We start from the raw sequence: 19,672 nt of genomic DNA, 5'->3' as shown, positions 1-19,672 counted from the left end.
GCCCCAAACACCCCAAGAAACATGACTTTGTTGAGGAGAGTTTCCTCCAGTTTTAGCTAGTCACTACTAATGCCAACTGGCTGGCTAGCTTGGTTGATTAGAGAGTGGCGCTGCCAATTACATTCTATGGCAATCCCGTGAGGAGAGCTTGCACAGAGGCATAAGAAACTACAAAAAAGAGCTGCATGGAAATAGAAGCGTAAGGAGGAAACCCGAGTCCTGTGCCAAGAACTCCCACACAATGCAACGTAAAACTAGCCCAAGACCTACCCTTTGGTAAGGTGCGGCCACTGTTTAACTGCTGCTCCCCACTACCTGCTCCCTTCACACAGGTACCACGGCCACCATATCCTGTGTCAATCCATTCATCTGTCCACAAATATTTGAGTGGCTGCTTGGTGCCAGCCAGTTCAGACAAAATGTATGACTCACAAGGTCTCTTCTGGAATTTTTATTACAGTTACACAACTGAGATTTGGCACTAGGACAAGGAGCTTGGGTTTGGGAAACACACTCAAGGGAGGGTTGGCAAGAGTGTCCCCAACCGTGGCTGGCTTCATCAGACGGTATTATTTAGGTTGTACGCCTTTAAGGAAAATCAGATTAGAAGTCTGATAGGAATAATCAATTCGGAGACATACACCCACCATTTAGTATTTTAAGTACACATTGTTATTCTGTGTGACTCAAAATTCTCTACCGAGAATCCTAAATATCCTCAGGTATGTAATTCAGTTGGGTGTGGAACCAAATTCTATGGTTGTATTGCCTTAAAGGGAACACCTAAATAAATAAGACCCACTCTCAGGACTTAAGGACTGTTCATAGGCTGTGGGATGCACTGGTACCCAAGGAAGACACTAGAAGAGACTCGGGGCAGAGACAGGAGGATGGAATTAAAGGATAACAGAACCAAAAGACTAAGGTTTGAAGAACGCTGACGTTAAGGACATATTAAGGAAACAAGACCCAAGGAAAATTCTGGTTCCATGTCAGCTGCTTGAAGCCTTCCATGGCTACTTAAACTCTAAAGGACCCCATAATCAAACTTCCCTAAACTGGATTTCCTTTTAAAAAAAAACAAACAAGCCTGAGTTAGAAGTTGTTGTTAGCAACCCTATACGTATTCCCAGTCACTCTTAGAGTATAAGGCAATATTGCAAGTGTTTGGACCCCTGGAGGCTGCATCAAGTCACAGAGATGCTGAGCAGACAGCTGCCCCAGGTGCTTCTATCTCCCGACCAAGGGCCAAGGAAACAGCAGGTACTTAGTGAGAACTGCTTGACTTGAAGGCATGGGCATCAGGTCCATCCAATCCTCACGCTACCAAGTCTGCCACCCAAAGTACAGTCATCTTTGTCATCTTCTGAGAAAAAGGGAACTTCATTTGGAACAGTTCCTTGGATTTCTCCCCATCACACATCTCTAGGATCCTTCCAAAGCTGGAAATCAACACATAACCCAGGGCCATTCGGGTTAGGCAAAACTGTAAACATCTCTAGACCCATATTGTTATAGAAAAAAACAAAAACAGAAAAAAACCTCCTAAATCTTCATATTTAGCACTGGAGGAATTTCTGAGATGTGGCAAAACCAGGCAATGAGGGTAAGCTGCCAATACAAAAGCTTTAAACAAGTGTCACAATCACTTGAGTATCACCAGGGTTGACAAGTATTAAGAAACATCTATGTCACATCGAAACAGGAAAATGGAATAGGAAATAGGTCCGGCCTTAGGAGAATTACCAAACCTTTCCTGTCAATCAGCTTACACTGTACAAGATCCACAGGGGAGCCGGGCATTCTGAGAGCAAATGCCTGTAATTCCTTCCAGCAACTCAGAGCTGAGGTGGAAAGATTGTGAGCTACATAATGAGCCCAAGGTTGGCCTGGAGTACATAGCAAGACCCTATAAATAAAAGAGAGAGAGAGACAGAGAGAAAGAGAGAAACACAGAGAGAGACAGAGAGACAGAGAGAAACAGAAACAGAGAAACAAGAACAGAGAAACAGAAACAGAGAAACAAGAACAGAGAAACAGAAACAGAAAGGCAGAGAGAATATGCTAAGGGGACAGGAAAAAAGAGACAGAAACACACAGAGAGGGAGAGAGGGTTCTTAGATCCCACTCACACAGACATATTGTGCACATTACACTTGAGTGCTCAGGTCTGAACGGCACCTTTTTGGAGCAGGAAAATCATTGCTAATTCTTACAGACCAAAGGAAAATCCATTCAGTCCATTATAAACTTAAAACAGGAATCTCTAACTGCTCCAGAATTGAGATACCCAGTGCAGATCACGCTGGGACGAGAAAGGGAATCCTGGGGCTTCGCTCAGTTTTGGAGAACAAAAGTCAATGATTCCTAGACTTGGTGTTATTTATTTTTATTTGCATAATGGTAATTTTTCAAGAACTATTTTAGAAACCACATCACCACCTGCTGCCAGGAAGGCCCATCCCCCACATTTCTCACAGATCTCAGTGAGGAAGAGGAGAGTGTTAAGTTTCCAGGAGTGAAGTTGAGACTCCAATGGTAGAGAGCAATTTTTAAATCTGTTGCTACTGTTTCTAAACAATGGGAAGGAGCTTAGCTCACTTTCACTCGGTATGAGCCCCATGCTCACGGGTTTCACTGTAAAAGGTCTCAAATTACTTAGATCCAGTCCTAAGGTGATGCACACTATTCTCTATAAATAACGAATAAAGGCCCAAAGGTCGACTCAACTTTAACATCCTGTGAGAATGAGGCAACACCAGAACCACTAAAACAGCCTTCCTAAGTTAAATATCAATGGTCTCCTGAGCTGATCCCAAGGAAGCCACTAACTAGTACCTCTTCTCTCAGAAGCCAACATCTGCTGGCCATGGTGCTACAACCAGCTTTGGGGAGGTAGAGTCAGGAGGATTCTGAGTTTGAGACCACCCTGGGCTGCATAGTTAGTTTCTCACTAGCAAAGGGATAGGTGGTAAGACCCTACCTAAAAACCAAGAAAACAGATAGTCACCCCACACAGTAAAATATCGTAGGATAGTTCTACAAAGCTGAAAGATTTGAAGACAAGAGGATAATGAGTCATACCTGGTCTTTAAAGAAACCAATAGCAAGCACGAAAGAAAGAACAACTTCTTGGTTCTAAATGGATTTCTTCCCTGTGGATCTCATAGTCTGAAGGCCCGGGATTCTTTATTCTTATGAACATTTGAGGAAAAGCACGGAGGTTAACACTTTGTGAGGCAAGGTTTCATGTATGTTATCTCTTTGTCCCTACATTCCTCTTTCTGGAGGAATCCCATTCTTTGATATCTGGATAGGAGATAAACCGAAGAGAGGCCATGTGGGCTCAGACCATTGGAGATCACAAAGAAGTCAGTGACAGGCCAGGCAGTGATGGCACACACCTTTAACCCCAGCACTTGGGAGGCAGAGGCAGTCAGATCTCTGAGTTCGAGGCCAGCCTGTGCTAGAGTAAGTTACAAAACACCCAGGGTTACATAGAGAAACCCTGTCTCAGGAAAAAAAAAAAAAGTCACACCCAGTCAAGGATTAATACTGGACACTCCGTTAATCATCTGTAAAACAAAAATATTGCCAACTACCGTATGAAACTATCGTATAAGAATCATATACCTGGGGCTGGAGAGATGGCTCAGAGGTTAAGAGCACTGACTGCTCTTCCAGAGGTCCTGAGTTCAATTACCAGCAACCACATGGTGGCTCACAAGCACCTGTAGTGGGATCTGACGCCCTCTTCTGGTGTGTCTGAAGACAGCTATACATATACTCATACATGAAATAAATAAATAAATCTTTAAAATAAAAGAATCATATACCTATATCCATACACATACACATAAATGTACATGCACATATACATATATACATACACATATATACATAAACATGCACACAGACATACATACACATATATATGCAAAAACCTACAAAAACTTACACACCACACACACGCACACACACATATATATATATGTGTGTGTGTGTGCGTGCATGTGTGTATATGTGCGTGTGTGCATGTGTGTGTGTGTGTGTGTGACGTATCTCACTATGTCATCTTGAACTCACAGTGATCCACCTACCTCTGACTCCTAAGTGCTGGGATTAAAAGTTTGTGCCACCACTCTTCAGCCTAAGACTCATTTTTTTTTATCTTTTATTTTTGAAAAGGGAAGGAAGAAAGAGCCAAAGGCTGGGGAAGAATGCTGTGAACTACTGACTTCTGCACATGACATGGATATTGCAGCCATGATCTCATAACAGCAATGGTTGCTTACAAGAGACTTGCATAAGGCTGGGCCAACAACAGTCCAGCATGGGTGGAAGGGTCTCCACCTCTTCCTGAAGACCATAAGGACAAGTGAACCCTTGAGGGGAGAAGGGAAGTGGTGTAGGCACTGGTACATTGCATTTGTTCAGGTAAATAACCTCCCATCCAAGCTGATGGCCATAGAAACAGAAGATAGGAGCAGGATTTCCAAAGCAGAGGTTGGTGGGATGAGGACGGAGAGACATGTGGATAACACGGGGATATGACCAAAGGATATTTTATACAAATATATCTCTCTATATGTGAAGTTATAGCCCCATAGACATTAAAATTAAATGTACATTTTAAATTCATAGCCACATTATTACATAAACAGTCATTAAATAATTTATCAATGCAAAATAATTTACAGCTAGCAACAAATGATTGCAGCAGCTAATTTTTCAAGAGTAATTAAGATAATATTCACTGCTCTTACTTGACGACTTTAACATCTATCTCCCATGTAACTTGTTTGAATGAGAACGGCCCCTGTAGGATTGAATACTTGGTCCCTAGTTAGAAGAACTCTTTGAGAAGGATTAGGAGGTGTGGCCTTGTTGGAGGCGATGTGTCTCTGGCAACAGGCTTTGAGGTTTTCAAATCCACACCATTCCCAATTAACTCTCTCAAACTTTCTGTTTGTGGATTGGATGTGAGCTCTCAGCTACTGCTCCAGCACCATCCCTTCCTGCTGCCGTGCTCCCTGTGGTGATGCTCATAGATTCAGCCCTCCACAACCATGAGCCCAAATTAAACATGTTCTTTGTAAGTTTCCTTTGGTCATGGTGTTTCGTTACAGCAATAAAAAGATAACTAAGATGGTAGTTAAACACACACACATTTAATTCTACACATCTATACACATAATGAATATATAGTCTGTATATTTTAATTAAGAGTGTAGAGTGTTATATTACATGCATTTTATTTAGGCTGAAAGCCAATAAGGAAATACTAAAATACAAGTAGAATGTTACCAAAAAAGGCAGCTCTAAGACTTATATATTTTTATATATCTAAGACTTATATATTTCCTTATATATTTTTTATTCTTATACATCTTCCAAAAACTCTATACCGCTGGCATATAGTCCTTTAAAATGTCAATAATAGAAAGAAAAAAAAAATCTGATTGTTAAAATGTTCAGCGACGGAAAAGTACGATGAGGATGAAGCCCCAATAACAGGTGTGGTCCAAGTGACAGTTTTCTACATCTAACTGTCCCATCTGATCACTGAGAACAAGATTTCAGTCACTGAGAAGGTACAATGAGTAATATGCCAGCCTTGCTGTGTAAAGAGAGGCAATGACGGAAGCCCCAGGCAGCAGCGAGGACACCGCTGAGGATGACTAACACTGGGCTGTTCTTGCCATATTCTACTAGAAGGCCCAGTTGCCTGAGGAGAGGCAGGACTGGAAAGCCTGGGAGAGAAGGCAGGTGGGGGAGGGAGGGAACAGAGGAGACCCAATCTGGAGACTCATGAGAAGGCTCCAAGGAGCCTGTGCAACCAACAACCCTGGGCGTCTAAATTCCAGAGAGAAAACCAGTACGAGCTCTGGATGGGCAGGATCTGGCAGGGGGAGGGGTGGGATGAAGATGAATGCTGAGGTGGGTACAGGGGAGGGAAGAGAAAGCCAAGGAGTAACAGCCAACTCATTCTCTGACTTCGGATGCTGGAGGTGGTGGGTACAGCACATGGCTCTGCACCGGGAAGTCACCCAGTGTGCCAATTTGCATAAAGACAAGCTTGCATAATTAAGGGAAGGAAATGCGGATGCATCCCACTGTTCTGAGGATATACTAAGGAGCCAGCTAAGCGCTGAAACTTCATTTGGAAGGGAAGTTGAGTCTAACAGTGGAGCCTGCTGGACGCAGAAGAGCTCCATTAATGCAAGCATATGCTGTTCGTTAGAGGATGAATTAGCACCTAATCTAGGGCTCTTAAAATATTGCCAAAAATCCAGCTCTCGAATGGACCGTACTATGTAAATGGTAACGTGTTGACAAACAGTCGTGGAACAAAAATACATTTCAACATTACTACATGCTGGACCAATGCAGATCGGGATAGATGCAAGAGTCTCTTTAGCTTCAAGGAACCCATGAATAGCAGCATCAATCAGCACATGTGTGCTGTGTTCAGGAGATGGCTCTTACAAGAAACCGTAACACAAAACAGGTAGGGCCAGGCTCAAGCAGCAGGCCTTGACCCTGGTACGCTGAGCTCTTTACGTTCATGGGGGTCACATGTTTATGAAGTGCTACACTATGCATGAACTAAGATAACAAGTTTAGGCTTCAGACAGAAGGATAAGCTGCCCCCACTTGCCTAAGACAAAAATGGGTTTGCTCAAGGGCCAGGGCTAATTGATTACAAAGCTGGCTTGTGTTTGAAATCTCCCCAGGGTTTCTGTTTACTTTTCAATGTCCTCTGTGTCTCTGGTGACATGCCATTATAACGGGACAAATATTTTTATTGCTTTCAGATGTTAGCACAGTGAGCCTGAGGAAGAAATGACCTGGCTGGTGTGGGGAGTGGACCTGGTAAGGATGGCTGCGGCTCGTGTAGAGTTTGTAGGAGTGAGGGAATAGATCCAACACTTGACTGTGTAAACTAATTGGAAAATGTATAGATGACACAGAGAATACTTTCTCATGGAAAGCCATTGCCCCGCTAGGGCAACAAACTGACAAACGTTCAGGTTTGAGTTTATTCTAACAGGCAGTAGACCACTGTACTTGGAAAGTGGATGGTCCCAGGTTTTAGAAAGTACATATTCTTGTTAACAGAAGACAGACACAAAGGCTTTCCGTCTGGCGCTTACTCAAAGCTCAGAGAGCTGGACCCAGCACACAACAGAATACCACCACCTTAAATATAACACATGTTGGTCTGCTCCAGACTCAGTCTGAAGATGTAACCCATCCCCCTCAGGTACTGCTTTCTTGGCTGGGGTCTGGACCACAGTACTGTATGTAAATTCCCCCTCACATGTGTCCACAGCGACCCAGAGGAGACAGCCAAGCCTCGAGCTATCTCTGTGTATCATCCACGAGTCTCTCAGAGGATTTGAACTCAGTTTCAGAATTAAGCCACTGTTTCTACTCCGGATACTCAAGCCCTGCCAGCATCTGTGAATCACAAGTATCCACAATTATGGAGCCAAGCAGGGACGAAAATGTCTTCCTTTTGATGGTTTCCTAGGTGCAAAATATTGGAAGAGAGTTACAGAGATTCAGAGTGTTCAAACTCACTCCAACTGCCTTATAATTAAGGCTGATGGAGGCAGGACAACAGGCTTCTTTGGGTTTGTGGCAAAGTCCCTAAGTAGCCAGAAAGCACTTCAGCAGGGAGAAAGAAGGACTTGGGTGGGAAGAATCTGGGAGTGACTGGCTTCTAATCCAGCAGGGGAAGGCACATTTCACAGCAGAGGAAAGTTACTCAGTCACAAGCTTTTGTACTTGGAACAAGTACAAAAGACTCTCAGCACAAAGAACAGGAGAACCAAGGGGAACAAGACGCTGCCCAGTGAAAGGATTAATCTGAGTGGGTTTTCTTGACAGATGTAGTGTGAAGTCAGGCTCGAAGAAGGGAGAGAAAGGGATCCGGTGGGAAATAGGCTTGGGAGCTAGGCATGGTGGCTCTTGTCTGTAACTCCAGCACTCAGGAGACAACAGCAGAAGTTCAAGGTCAACCTGGGCTACAAATAGCCAGGGCTATCCAGCAAGGCCAGTCAGGGAAGGGGAAGGGGAAGGGGAAGGGGAAGGGGAAGGGGAAGGGGAAGCGGAAGCGGAAGCGGAAGCGGAAGCGGAAGCGGAAGCGGAAGGGAAGGAAAAGGGAAGGAAAAGGGAAGGAAAAGGGAAGGAAAAGGGAAGGAAAAGGGAAGGAAAAGGGAAGGGAAGGAAAAGGGAAGGAAAAGGGAAGGAAAAGGGAAGAAAAAGGGAAGGGAAGGGAAGGGAAGGGAAGGGAAGGGAAGGGAAGGGAAGGGAAGGGAAGGGAAGGGAAGGGAAGGGAAGGGAAGGGAAGAGAAGGGAAGGGAAGGAGAGAGGGAAGGGAAGGGAAGGAGAGAGGGAGGGAGAAAGATGCAGCCCTGGTGATAAGAATGAGAAAGCCATGCTCTGAAGGTTTGATTGCAGGTAGGGGTACACACCTATAGGTACCACTTGGTAGTTAAGAGGCAGGAGGATCACACATTTAGGCCTACCCTGGAATACTTAGATGGAATTTCTCTTAAAAGAAAGAGGAAGAGAGAAGAGGAGGGTAGGAAAAGAAAAGGAATCAAGAAACAGTAAACTTGGGCTGGAGAGATGGCTCAGCCAGTAAGAGCACTGACTGCTCTTCCAAAGGTCCTGAGTTCAAATCCCAGAAACCACATGGTGGCTCACAACCATCCATAATGAGATCTGATGTCCTCTTCTGGTGCGTCTGAAGACAGCACCAGAGTATTTATGCATAATAAATAAATCTTTGGGCTGAAGCGAGCAGGGACTGAGCTAGCGGGGTTGACCAGAGGGAGCAGAGGTCCTAAAACTTCAATTCCCAACAACCACATGAACACGGTAAATAATCTTCAAGGTGTATGTTTGCTCCTTGGTTCCCAGCCTTCTACACTGTTTCTTGGCTTTCAAAGCCTGTTTAGCAAAAACTTCTAAGGCAGCCACTACCTTCCCAATCCTCCCCAAAGTCTCTAAGCATCCCAGGGCAGGAGCAGGGAACTACCCAGAGACTGTGTCCAACATGTAGGTGTGAAGCCTGCCGCTGTGAGATGACAAGATCACAGTGACAATGGGGTCTCACAATCAAGGGGCCAAGTAGAGCTTCACAGTATGGCTATGTGTCCATCCAACAGTTAACTCACCCCACTTAATAATATATATGTCTACCGCAGAACCACGTGTAGTTCCTGGGACAGCAATTGTAACCTCACAGACAAAAATTGCCACAGTCATCCAGGGTATGGCTCAGTGGGTAAAGCACTTGCTGTGCAAGGGTGAGGTTCTGAGTTCAAATCCCCCACCCCACCCCAGCATTCACAACAAAGCCAGGTATGGAGGGAGATGTGCTCCTGTAATCTCAGTGCTGTGAGGCAGAGACAGGTAGATTATCAAGGCTTGCTGGATAGCCAGTCTACCTGACACAGAGGGCTCCAGGTTCAGGGAGAGACCCTGTCTCAAAAAATAGTGGGACAGAGAGCAATAAAAAAGAAGCCTGGTCCCCATGTGTGCATGCATTAGTGCAGACACACAAGTGAGCATGAGCACATAAATACATGCACACACATACACGTCCACACACATATGTGCCCACACACGTGTGCATGCACACACTCATACACACACATGCACACACGCGCGCGTGCACACACACACACTTAAGACAGACCCCTCACTGGCACTAGTATTCGCGGTGCACATCATTTATTTCCCTGGGCAATATGCACAGAACTGCATCATGGGAAATGGGGCTGAAGGCAGCTAAAGGAAATGACCCTTGATCTGTTCTTAAGTCTTGGTTCTCAGCCCCTCCCCTAAAGCCTCCTCCACTGCCAGCTTGATGCCTCAGTCTATATGTGTCAATTATATGTGTCATGTCATGTTCTGAGCTACACTCTTCTGAACCATTCCAAGTGATCCCGGGTCATGCCAGGCCATCCTGCCCTCCTGCTCTGAGGCCAGCAGATGTCAGAGCTATTCTGTGAAAGCTGAAGGGCAGACAGGAGCTCCAACAAGCAAAGAAAGGCTGGGAATCCAGGACAGTCTTGCTGCAGGACAGAGGAGGGAGAACGGCCATGGTGGGCCAGAGAATAGCCAATGAGGGTCTGTGGTGGTGTGAAAAGGAATGGATCCCTGCCCCGCCCCCAACACACACACACACACACACACACACACACACACACACACACACTCGTGCGCGCTTGGAACGCTTGGAAGGGAGTGATGCTACTTGACTTGTTCGGACATGGCCTTATTGAAGGAGGTATGGCCTTGTTGGAGGTGGAATGTCACTGGAGGTGGGCTTTGGGGTTAAGTCAGGCCTAGTATATTTTTCTCTCACTTCCAATTGCCTGTGCTAATAACTCTTGGCTCCCTCTCCAGCACCATGTCTACCTGCATGCCACCCCATGTTTCCTGCCATGCTAATACTGGACTGAACCTCTGAAACTATTAACTGGCTCCAATTAAATGTTGTCCTTTACAAGAGTTGCTGTGTCATGATTTCTCTTCACGGCACTGGAACAATGACTAAGGTGGGCTCTATCTCCTTGATGCTCACACAGGCACAAAGACAGTGTCAGCACACCACACACACACACACACAGAGACACACACACACCTCCTCCAGCCTGTCCTTTCTGCACAGTTTTTCTTACTCTGCATCCCCAAATTTCAATCCTGCATGCACCACCGGTTTATTTTTATGTTAGACATAGACCTAGACTGGAGAAACATCAATCATTTGGCCAAGTCAGGATTGACATGCACTGGGCCCAGACCAGCAGTGAGCCTTCTCAGAGATGCAAAGCAGCCATTCTATACACCTTCTTGCTTTCCACACAACCCCAGGCTTTCTGAGCTATGAATTAAATAGCTGCCATAAACACAGGACAAAGCCAACAACTGGGTAGACTGAGAATGAAGAAGGTAATCTTAAGGACACGACTTATAGTCCAGCTGCCATGAACATCTTCTTGTTGGCATCACCAGTCAGGGTTTCAGTATTTACTAATAATGGCTCCCTGCCTGCAAACCAGATGAGCCAGCATCCCCAGGGTGCCTTGAATACCTGTGAGCGGCATGGCCCTGCACATCACTGACGCCTGGCTCAACAGTGCCTGTGAGCAAACCAGCCATCCAGGTTCCAGCTGCTCCATTCACTCCAGGCTGGTTTTTTTTTGTTCGTTTGTTTTTCTGGGGGTTTTTTGTTTGTTTGTTTTTTGTTTTGTGTGTGTGTGTGTGTGTGTGTGTGTGTGTGTGTTGTTTTTTTTTTTTAAAGACAGGGTTTCTCTGTAGCCCTGGCTGTCCTGGAACTCACTTTGTAGACCAGGCTGGCCTTGAACTCAGAAATCCGTCTGCCTCTGCCTCCCAAGTGCTGGGATTAAAGGCGTGCACCACCACGCCCGGCTCCGGGCTGTGTTAAGTGCAGAAGACCTGTAAGTTCAGCCAGAAGGTGGCATTCTCAGGAATCCTTTATCCCAGCCTCCTGACCCATCCAGGGTTCTCCAGAACCTGGTTAGCAATGACCTGACACCTCACACACCTGGACCCTTGGTACCCAGAGTTAAGCACACCAAGAAGAAATAAAGGCCCACAGAGAACCAGAACTCTCTCAGATCACAGCCTTTCCCATTGGGTTTCTGAGGGCCAGGCTTCCTTCAAGCTGGATATCTGAGGCATGTCCTGCATTCGAGTTTTGCAAAGTACTCACAGAATAAGTTCATTTCACAGTCATGGATAAAACTCCACAAACCGACTCTTCACACACTAGCGCCTAAGCCAAAGGTTCTACCATAGACTTATTACCTGTAACTTGCTTTTCTCCTTCAAAGCAAGGAGCACTGGGTGTGGAATGGGGGTAGGGAGCTCTCAACCCTGGGAAAGGCTAAGCAGAGGCTTCTGGTACAAGCTGTCCTGGCAAACATCGATTAGCTAGCATGTGATTAACCAGACTTGGCTTGTCCAAATGTTGCACTCCGCCTCTCTCTCTTTAAAAAGATTAAGACAAAAAATCAGCAGATACTGAATGGTGCAGCCTGTGAGGACAGCCTATACACTCTTTATAAAGGTCAACTCAAACTGTCCATAATAGTATAATCCCAATAATCGCATCTCTGGGGAGATGCCCCTACAATTGAAAGCACATACTCTAACTCTCAGGCTCAGAGCAGTGATACCCAGAAAGAAGGAAACAAGTGCACTGAGAAGCAGTGTGGCACATACAGGTAAGCGGACTACAACCTGAGCCACACTGCTCCATGAGTGGGCCCTGAGGGCATCGTCCTAAGAGCAATAGGGTGGGCACAAAAGCCAGATGTTGTCTGGTCAACTTCCATGAGGTGTTTAGGGTAAATTCATAGACTGCGAGTAGAATATGTTTCAAAGGGACAGGGCAGGAGATAGAAGGACCAGTGTCGTCTGTACCATGTCAAAGAAATGACACTTAAACATGGCTTGACTAGTATAATTTAAAAATACCTAAGTGGCACTTCCTATAGGTCAAACACAACTTCTCTACAAATCCCAACTCATTTGATCTTCTCAGCCACAAGGGAAGGTGCAGTATAATCATCGTCCTTCTTCCCTATCATTTCACTTGGGGCCACACAGCTGGCCCTCAGCTTCAAAGCCATGTCTTGGAATGCTGGGCTGCTCACGTGACGGAGACCACCAGGCCTGGGGGACTACCAACTACGCAGAGTCAGAGCAAGAGAGCCTACTGCTCTCACACACACTATCAGGAGGCCCTAGACACCAGACCACTCAGCTCCCACATAATGGATTCAGCTGCTTTGACTAATTTCACAAGACCAGGACCTCTTATTAGAAAGAGAAGATCTCTGGATTAATTCTCTTTTTTAAGACAAAATATAGTCACATAAGACCAGGAAGATAAGCTTGCCTTCTTATATTTCATATACTAACATTGTCATATATATATATAGAAAAGGTTCACACAAGGGGTGGCCTATGAAAGAACCCAGGGGGCCATAGGATGAAGGCTCTACATTTGCTAGAAGTAGGTGGGCTTCACTCTCGGGCTCTTACTCCATCAGCCTCCAACAAATCACAGATGTATTCTGTCTTCTCTTACCAAGTTCTGACCACTTGTGATGGGTTTCTCGTGCACACAGACACCTTTTTAAAAGTAAAATGCTGTTCTCAGAATTCCAACCACCAGGAAGGTGGGGACCAGGAAGACAGTTTGGTCAATGAAGTACTTGCCCCAGCACCCGGGTCAAAAGCCACAGTGTGCACTTGTGATCCCACTGTTCAGAGCAGAGACAGGTAGATCCCTAGGGTTTGATGTCTAGATTGTCTAGCCAGTCTATGAGTCCCAAGTTCAATGAATAGCATTGATTTAAAAGAAGAAAAAAAGTAGAGAACAATTTAGGAAAACTTTGACCTCTGGCCTCTGTGTTCAACTGCGCACGTGCACACACACACACACACACACACACACAAACCTAAATACATTGGTTAACAAAGAGGTCACCATGATTACACGTAGATCCCTCAAACACTGCTTCTCAAGTCCCACTCTGGGAAAGTCAGCGAGGATCTGGTCGCAGTGCACACAATGTCATTTCCACTCTAACCAAATGCCTTTCGCTTACTGACAGCACTCTATGACTCTCCCATCTCACACTGGGACAAGAATACAGCTGGCCAGATACAATGACATCATTAGCAACATCAACCCCTCTAGATTGGGGTGGAATGCTCTCTGCCTTTTACACTATATTTCATTTTGTTGCATTAAGAATATGAACATTCTATTATGTAACCTCAATACAAGTATCCAAATCAGGAAATTTAATATTGAGACAATAGTTATGATCTATACTTGAGAGTTAACTCTTTCCAAGAAATGTCTTGCACAGCTTTCTCCTTCTTTCTTCCTTCATTTATCTTGTTTGTTTGTTTGTTTGTTTTTTAGGTACTGGGCACTGAACTCAGGGACTCAGCCATGCTGGGCGAGCATCTTGCCACTGAGCTCTACCCTTGGCTTGCTGTGTCACATTCTTCCTGCCCTTTGCCTTTGGCTGTCGAATATCTCCAGCTCTATTGACCCGGAAGGCTGCCAGCTTTTGTCTTTTTTCATCTCATGTGATTAAAGATTTCCAGTCACTGGGTTTTACCTTGAACATCCGTTGATCTCAATCTGCCAATCTCTTTGTTACAAGTAAACATCTTTTGCGCTTAAGCACACAAGTAAAAGGCAAGTTCTATTTGGTCCACACACATCACATGACTTGGGATTGTTACCCGAAAGGTGAGGCTAACTTTAATCACTTGATTCCTGGGATATGAGCTATGTTTCTCCACACCTATAGGGAGACGCTTAAAGAATGAATGAATATCCCTTGATTTACGAATCTTACATCCCTTAATGTGGGCAGCTATTGATTTTTCTAATGCCAACATTTCTCCCACTATTGTAAGGAAGGGGCCTCCCCTTATCCCCAACTTCTTTGTCAGTTTAGACCTGGGATTCTATATTCAACCAACCTGATATCTCTGAGTTATACAGAATGAATCTATCAAAATGGCATTAAGTAGAAAAAAACTGATCAAAACAGGATTACAACTGAAGGTAAGTAAGCTGCTCTAGAGGCAAAGCAGGGTATGTGATGAGTTTCTGCCACAGACCTATAGCCAGACCCTCTCCATGGTGACACAGCTCTGTGGTGAGCCCCTGCTGGGTCCCACAGACATCCCTGGTTTCTTTAGGCTCCATGCTCACAGCCTGATACCCAGTTCCCCATCTTCCCAACACCTTTGCTATGCTGATGGTCAGTTGTTACTGAAACTAGCTCCCACGGCAGGCCGAGGACTTGCTGGAGGCTTCCGTGCCAGGGAGCCCAAGGTCAGGGTGTGGATTCTACAGCCTGCGCCTGGTCCTACCAGCTCTGACCTCCCACTAATACATAGTAGGACAAAGTTAAACTTTACAGTTTGTAAACCTCTCATAACCTTTGCTTCCATCCACCTCATATGCCAGATTACTACTATATTAAAATGAGGTTGTATAGCGAGGGCATGCTCTAAAAGCCTGGAAATCATTAGAGCATGTATGACCTTACTATAGCTCAAGGTATTTCCATCGCTATGGGGCAAAGGCACTCTCCTTGCTCAGTCCCTTCCGGGAGCCATTTTTCAGCCAAGATGTGGGTTGGACATATTTTCATCTTGTATCTCTTCTGAGCCATGCAGGGTGACTTTGGCCATTGTTCTTGGTCCCATTTGATGCTTTCTAGCTAAGGAAGAGAAGGATGCGGGCGATACTGAGTGGGGAGAGTCGTGCCAGGGGCAGCGAGGGGAGCTGGCTTTCTTAAATCCTGAGGGTGGCATATGGGGCCAGGTGTGTTCTCACATCGGCTCTGTGGCTCTAAAACGGCAGAGTGTGGGTGGCTCATGCCTTCCGCTCCCTAAAACACACACAGCGTACTTACGCACTACAACTGCAGGGGAGCTAATCCGGAGGTCTGCAGTGTGACAAAGACTATAAATGTTATAGCCAAATTATTACTGTGATGGAATTTCCATTCAAGGATATGAACTGGGGCTTTTAAAAGTCTTTTAGTAAATGATACCATATACTTACTTTTTAATGTAAAGGCTAGCAATGGGGACTTATAAACCACCCCCCACACACACATACACACATACACACCAATCCACTATTAAGAAACAGAATAGGCATACTGTCACCTAAAGGCCATTTAGCCCAGCTCATTTGTACAGCCCCTCACCCTTCTCCATGGGCTTTAAATAACTGCTAGTGCCTCCCCTGGAGGTGAGAACTCAGCTAGCTCACCTAAAGGGATCCAGGCTTTGGGCTGCGGCTCTTCCCTGTCTCCTGTGCCTATTTCTTTGGCCCAGGAGGTAGGGTTTCCTTTGCTGCCTGCCTTGGTTAGTGGGCAGAGAAGCCTCCTGGCTTGAGGAACCAACATGAAGAAAGCTTGGTGCCTCCTCCTGTCCCTCAGAAATCCCACCCATGCCCAGCGTGGCTGCTACTTGTTGAGTGGCTAATGCTCGCCTTCTCTCTCACACTGATGGCTCAAGGGGTCTCCAGTTCTCTTAAGCAAGGCAATTCTTCTTTCAAGTTGCTCTCCTGTACATGTCCGATGCAAGAGACTGCTCTCCTGTACATGTCCGATGCAAGAGACTGCTGTCTGCCGTGGGTCAAATCCACAAGCTAATAGGAAAGTTATAGCTAAGGCAGACAGACACATAATATGAAAACTAAATGACGAACAGCATCTAGCTGCTCCCAACTGAACCGAAAGTAGAATCCAACCTAAACCCATGCCTAAGCCTCACAGAATCCCAACTGCTGGCTCTCTTGGACCTTTCCTTTACCAAGCAACCCTCTCACTTTCCCTCCAGACACTTAGTCCCCTCCTCCTCCTCCGTCCTCTTCTTCTATTTCCTCCTCCTCTTCTCATAGTCCATGATAGAGACAACATCTTCAAAAGTATTTACTTCAAGGGCTAAGGAGAAGGCTCAACCGGTAGAGTACTTGTTGGGCAAATGTGAGTACCTGAGTTGATTCCCAGTGCTTGTGCAAAAAAACTGGAGTATAGGACAGGCCTGTATTCCCAACAGTGGAGATGGAGACAAGTCTCTCTGTCTCTCTCTGTCTCTGTCAGTCTCTGTCTCTCTTTTTCTTTTGGAACTTTGGGTCTCGGTAAATCATTCAGTGGTAGATTTGCCTAGCATACTCTTCAGGAACTTTTTTAGCTTGGTGGTAGATCACGATATATATATATATATATATATATATAGATAGATAGATAGATAGACAGACAGACAGACAGTAGGTACTCTGAGGGATTTCTATATTCTTTCCAGGAAAGAAATGAAAAGACTATCCACCGAAATGTGATAGAAAAGACATAGAGCACAAAGGAATTACCCAGCCAGGGGAAGGGTCAGCAGGCATCCCAGCCTGTGAGGATGTGGATGAGGACAGCGATGAGAACCATATGCTACTGCCACTGAGCATCCACAGCTGGCCTCGATGCTCTCTTAAGCCCTTTATGAGACTAACCTAATCCTGACAAAGCCTGTGTGTGGGAGGTACCATTATCCCCACTTGTCAAACGATGGAACCAAGACACAGGGAACATGAATGCTACGTGATAAGTTGTGGAACCTGGAGTGCCCCCTCTGCAAGTCGGCTCCAGGCCCCAGCTCTAGACTATGAAGAGAGTGGCTGGGACACCTCTGCAGGTTCCTCTGAGGTGCACTAGGGTACAACGGGTAACCTGAAGAAGTTCTGGTGTTTGTAACTCAGGAGATTGCATACAGACAAAAAGTCAGAAGTCCAGTGTGCTTTGCAGCTTGGCATCCATGATGGATCAAGTCCTTTAGCCCCAACTCAGCTGTGTGTTTCTTTTAAATGTCCTTAAACTGGGTCATCAACGATAGATAAGATGTTTGCAAACAACTGATGATCAGCCTGACTCTATAAAGAATAGACTGATCGTTTTTATCTTGCCCTTCTTGACAGAAAATGATTTCCACAGCAAAAAACCAAAAAGGGCTGTAATCCCACCACCCAGAGGGTTACAGAAGGAGGATCACTGGTTTGAGGCCAGCTGGGACTAGGGAGACTCTATCTCAAAGTGAACAAGCAAGCTAAATAACAAATCCCTCAAAAGCTATGGGGCTAGTGGGAAGGATGGTCCGAGGTCTGTTTTGCTTTGTTTAGTTAGCTTCATAACTTCATCTATCTATTAGGGGGGAAACATAAACAAACAAAATTATTGTTTTAAGTTTCTCCTCAATTTGAAAATGGCTGTGAGAATCTGTTGGCTGCCATAGGCAGATAGGTGCTGGGTTTTGACATTAAAAAAAAAAAAAAAAAAAAAAAAAAAAACCTGGTTCGGTCAGCAATAATTTTGTTGAGGTCTCTAAGCCTCAACATACTCATTTGCAAAATGGGTATGTCTGTCATCAATCCAGGTAATATCCAGGCAGGGAGGAGATTGCACTTCAGCAGTTTATTTTGTCTTTGGTTTTGTTGAGATCTTGAACTTGCGAACCTTGCAGCAGCCTCCCAAGGGCTTGGCTACAGGTGGGCCCCACCACAGCCAGCTGACCGGAGTTTAACAAAGGAACTACTTAAAAAAAAAAAAAAAAAAAAAACGGAGGAAACAAGTTATGTACCATGGATGCAGGGGGAGAGCAGCAACAGAGAACCATTGTTCCCCTCCACCCCTAAGATATGAAAGGGAAGGAAGAAGACTGGGAGGACCAGGAGGAAGGCTGGGAGGACCACATGAGACCAGAATTTATCTGGAACAACAGCTACAGGGGTACAGCTACCCTGACAGGAGCTGTGACATTCAACAGACACTCCCTCCCTACCTCCCATAAGCACCCACAACCTAGAGGAGTGGGAACAAGGGACACACAGTCTCTCCTCTCTCAGAACCAGAGTGGCAGAGTCTATGCTGGATCTTTAACAGTTAGCATCTCAGCACACAGAGCACAGCAGGTCCGAGGGACATCAGAAGAGCCAACCTGGTGTCTCTCTCAAGGTTGTCGTGAGCAGATCTCATCGTCATCAGTTATTCTATGTGTCTATCCATCTTACTACGTGGCACATGTCATAAGGGCAGGACTTATCAGCTAGTCCACTGCTGGGCCAGAACATATCCCAAACCCTTGTGTGGGGGAAGCCACTCTTACAAGCTCATATTATGATACTATTTTAAGTAATGCAATTATTTAACAAATGAGATATGACCAAATCGTTAGGCAACTCAGAGAAGACTATGGGATGGGTCCCCATCTCTGCTTCCATATGTTTCATTAGCTGGAGGGGTACATGTTGCTCCCTCAACCCAACCCAGAATACTAGCTTGGAAATGCTCTGATTAAAGCCATACATCTCCTCTAATAGCAGGGAATTTTCCTGATTTCATTATGTGAGCACAGCTAATTTCTTTTGGGCGATTATTTAAGTTTAAATGTTTCAACCCAACATAAATATGGGTATTCTTCATTTCTGCTGAAGTCATTCTAAAAAGACTATGGGTGTGGTGCTGTCCCTGAGGAGACTGCCCAGGAACAAGGGAAAGAAAGCAGCAAGACCACAGACCACAATGGCAGGCTGAGGTAGGAGGGTCCACAAGTTCAAGGTCAGACCATGTTATGTACTGAGTCCCATGTTAGCTTGGCAGATCCTGTCTGAAAAAAGAAAGACCAAGACGATTTTCTAAGATCTGTTTGCCACCTACCATAAATGCCAGACAGACTGGTGCCTACCTAGGCAAGCACCATTCCTACTGCCCCTGATAGCTGCGGGAGATATGGTGCTTTAAGATTTGTGTTTTATTGTGTGTGTGTGTGTGTGTGTGTGTGTGTGTGTTCCTGTATGCCACCTGACTGTCAGTGCCTGCAGAGACCAGAAGGGGTTGGATCCCCTGGAAATGGAGTTATTTGGCGTGAGTGCTAAGAACCAAACGGATCCTCCACAATTGCCTTTACCCCTAGGCCCTATTTCCAGCCCTGAGCTATGAGAGATTTTATGTTTATGTGTTTACAAAGTAACCAAACCAGTAGATTTTTAAAGTTAAAAAACACATAGGACAATTCAACATAAAAGCAG

The 19,672-nt window shown here is 45.3% G+C and overlaps 1 protein-coding gene across 1 annotated transcript in view; it reads right to left on the bottom strand.

Moving 5' to 3' along the window:
• Positions 1-19,672, bottom strand: part of Iqgap2 (IQ motif containing GTPase activating protein 2) — a 259,461-nt gene that overhangs the window by 212,835 nt on the left and 26,954 nt on the right. The window lies entirely within an intron of this gene.

This window comes from Mus caroli, unplaced genomic scaffold (genome assembly GCF_978045245.1).
Source record: "Mus caroli unplaced genomic scaffold, Mus_caroli_1 scaffold_15, whole genome shotgun sequence".
Lineage (NCBI taxonomy): Eukaryota > Metazoa > Chordata > Mammalia > Rodentia > Muridae > Mus > Mus caroli.
This window is presented reverse-complemented; position numbering and strand designations above follow the sequence as displayed.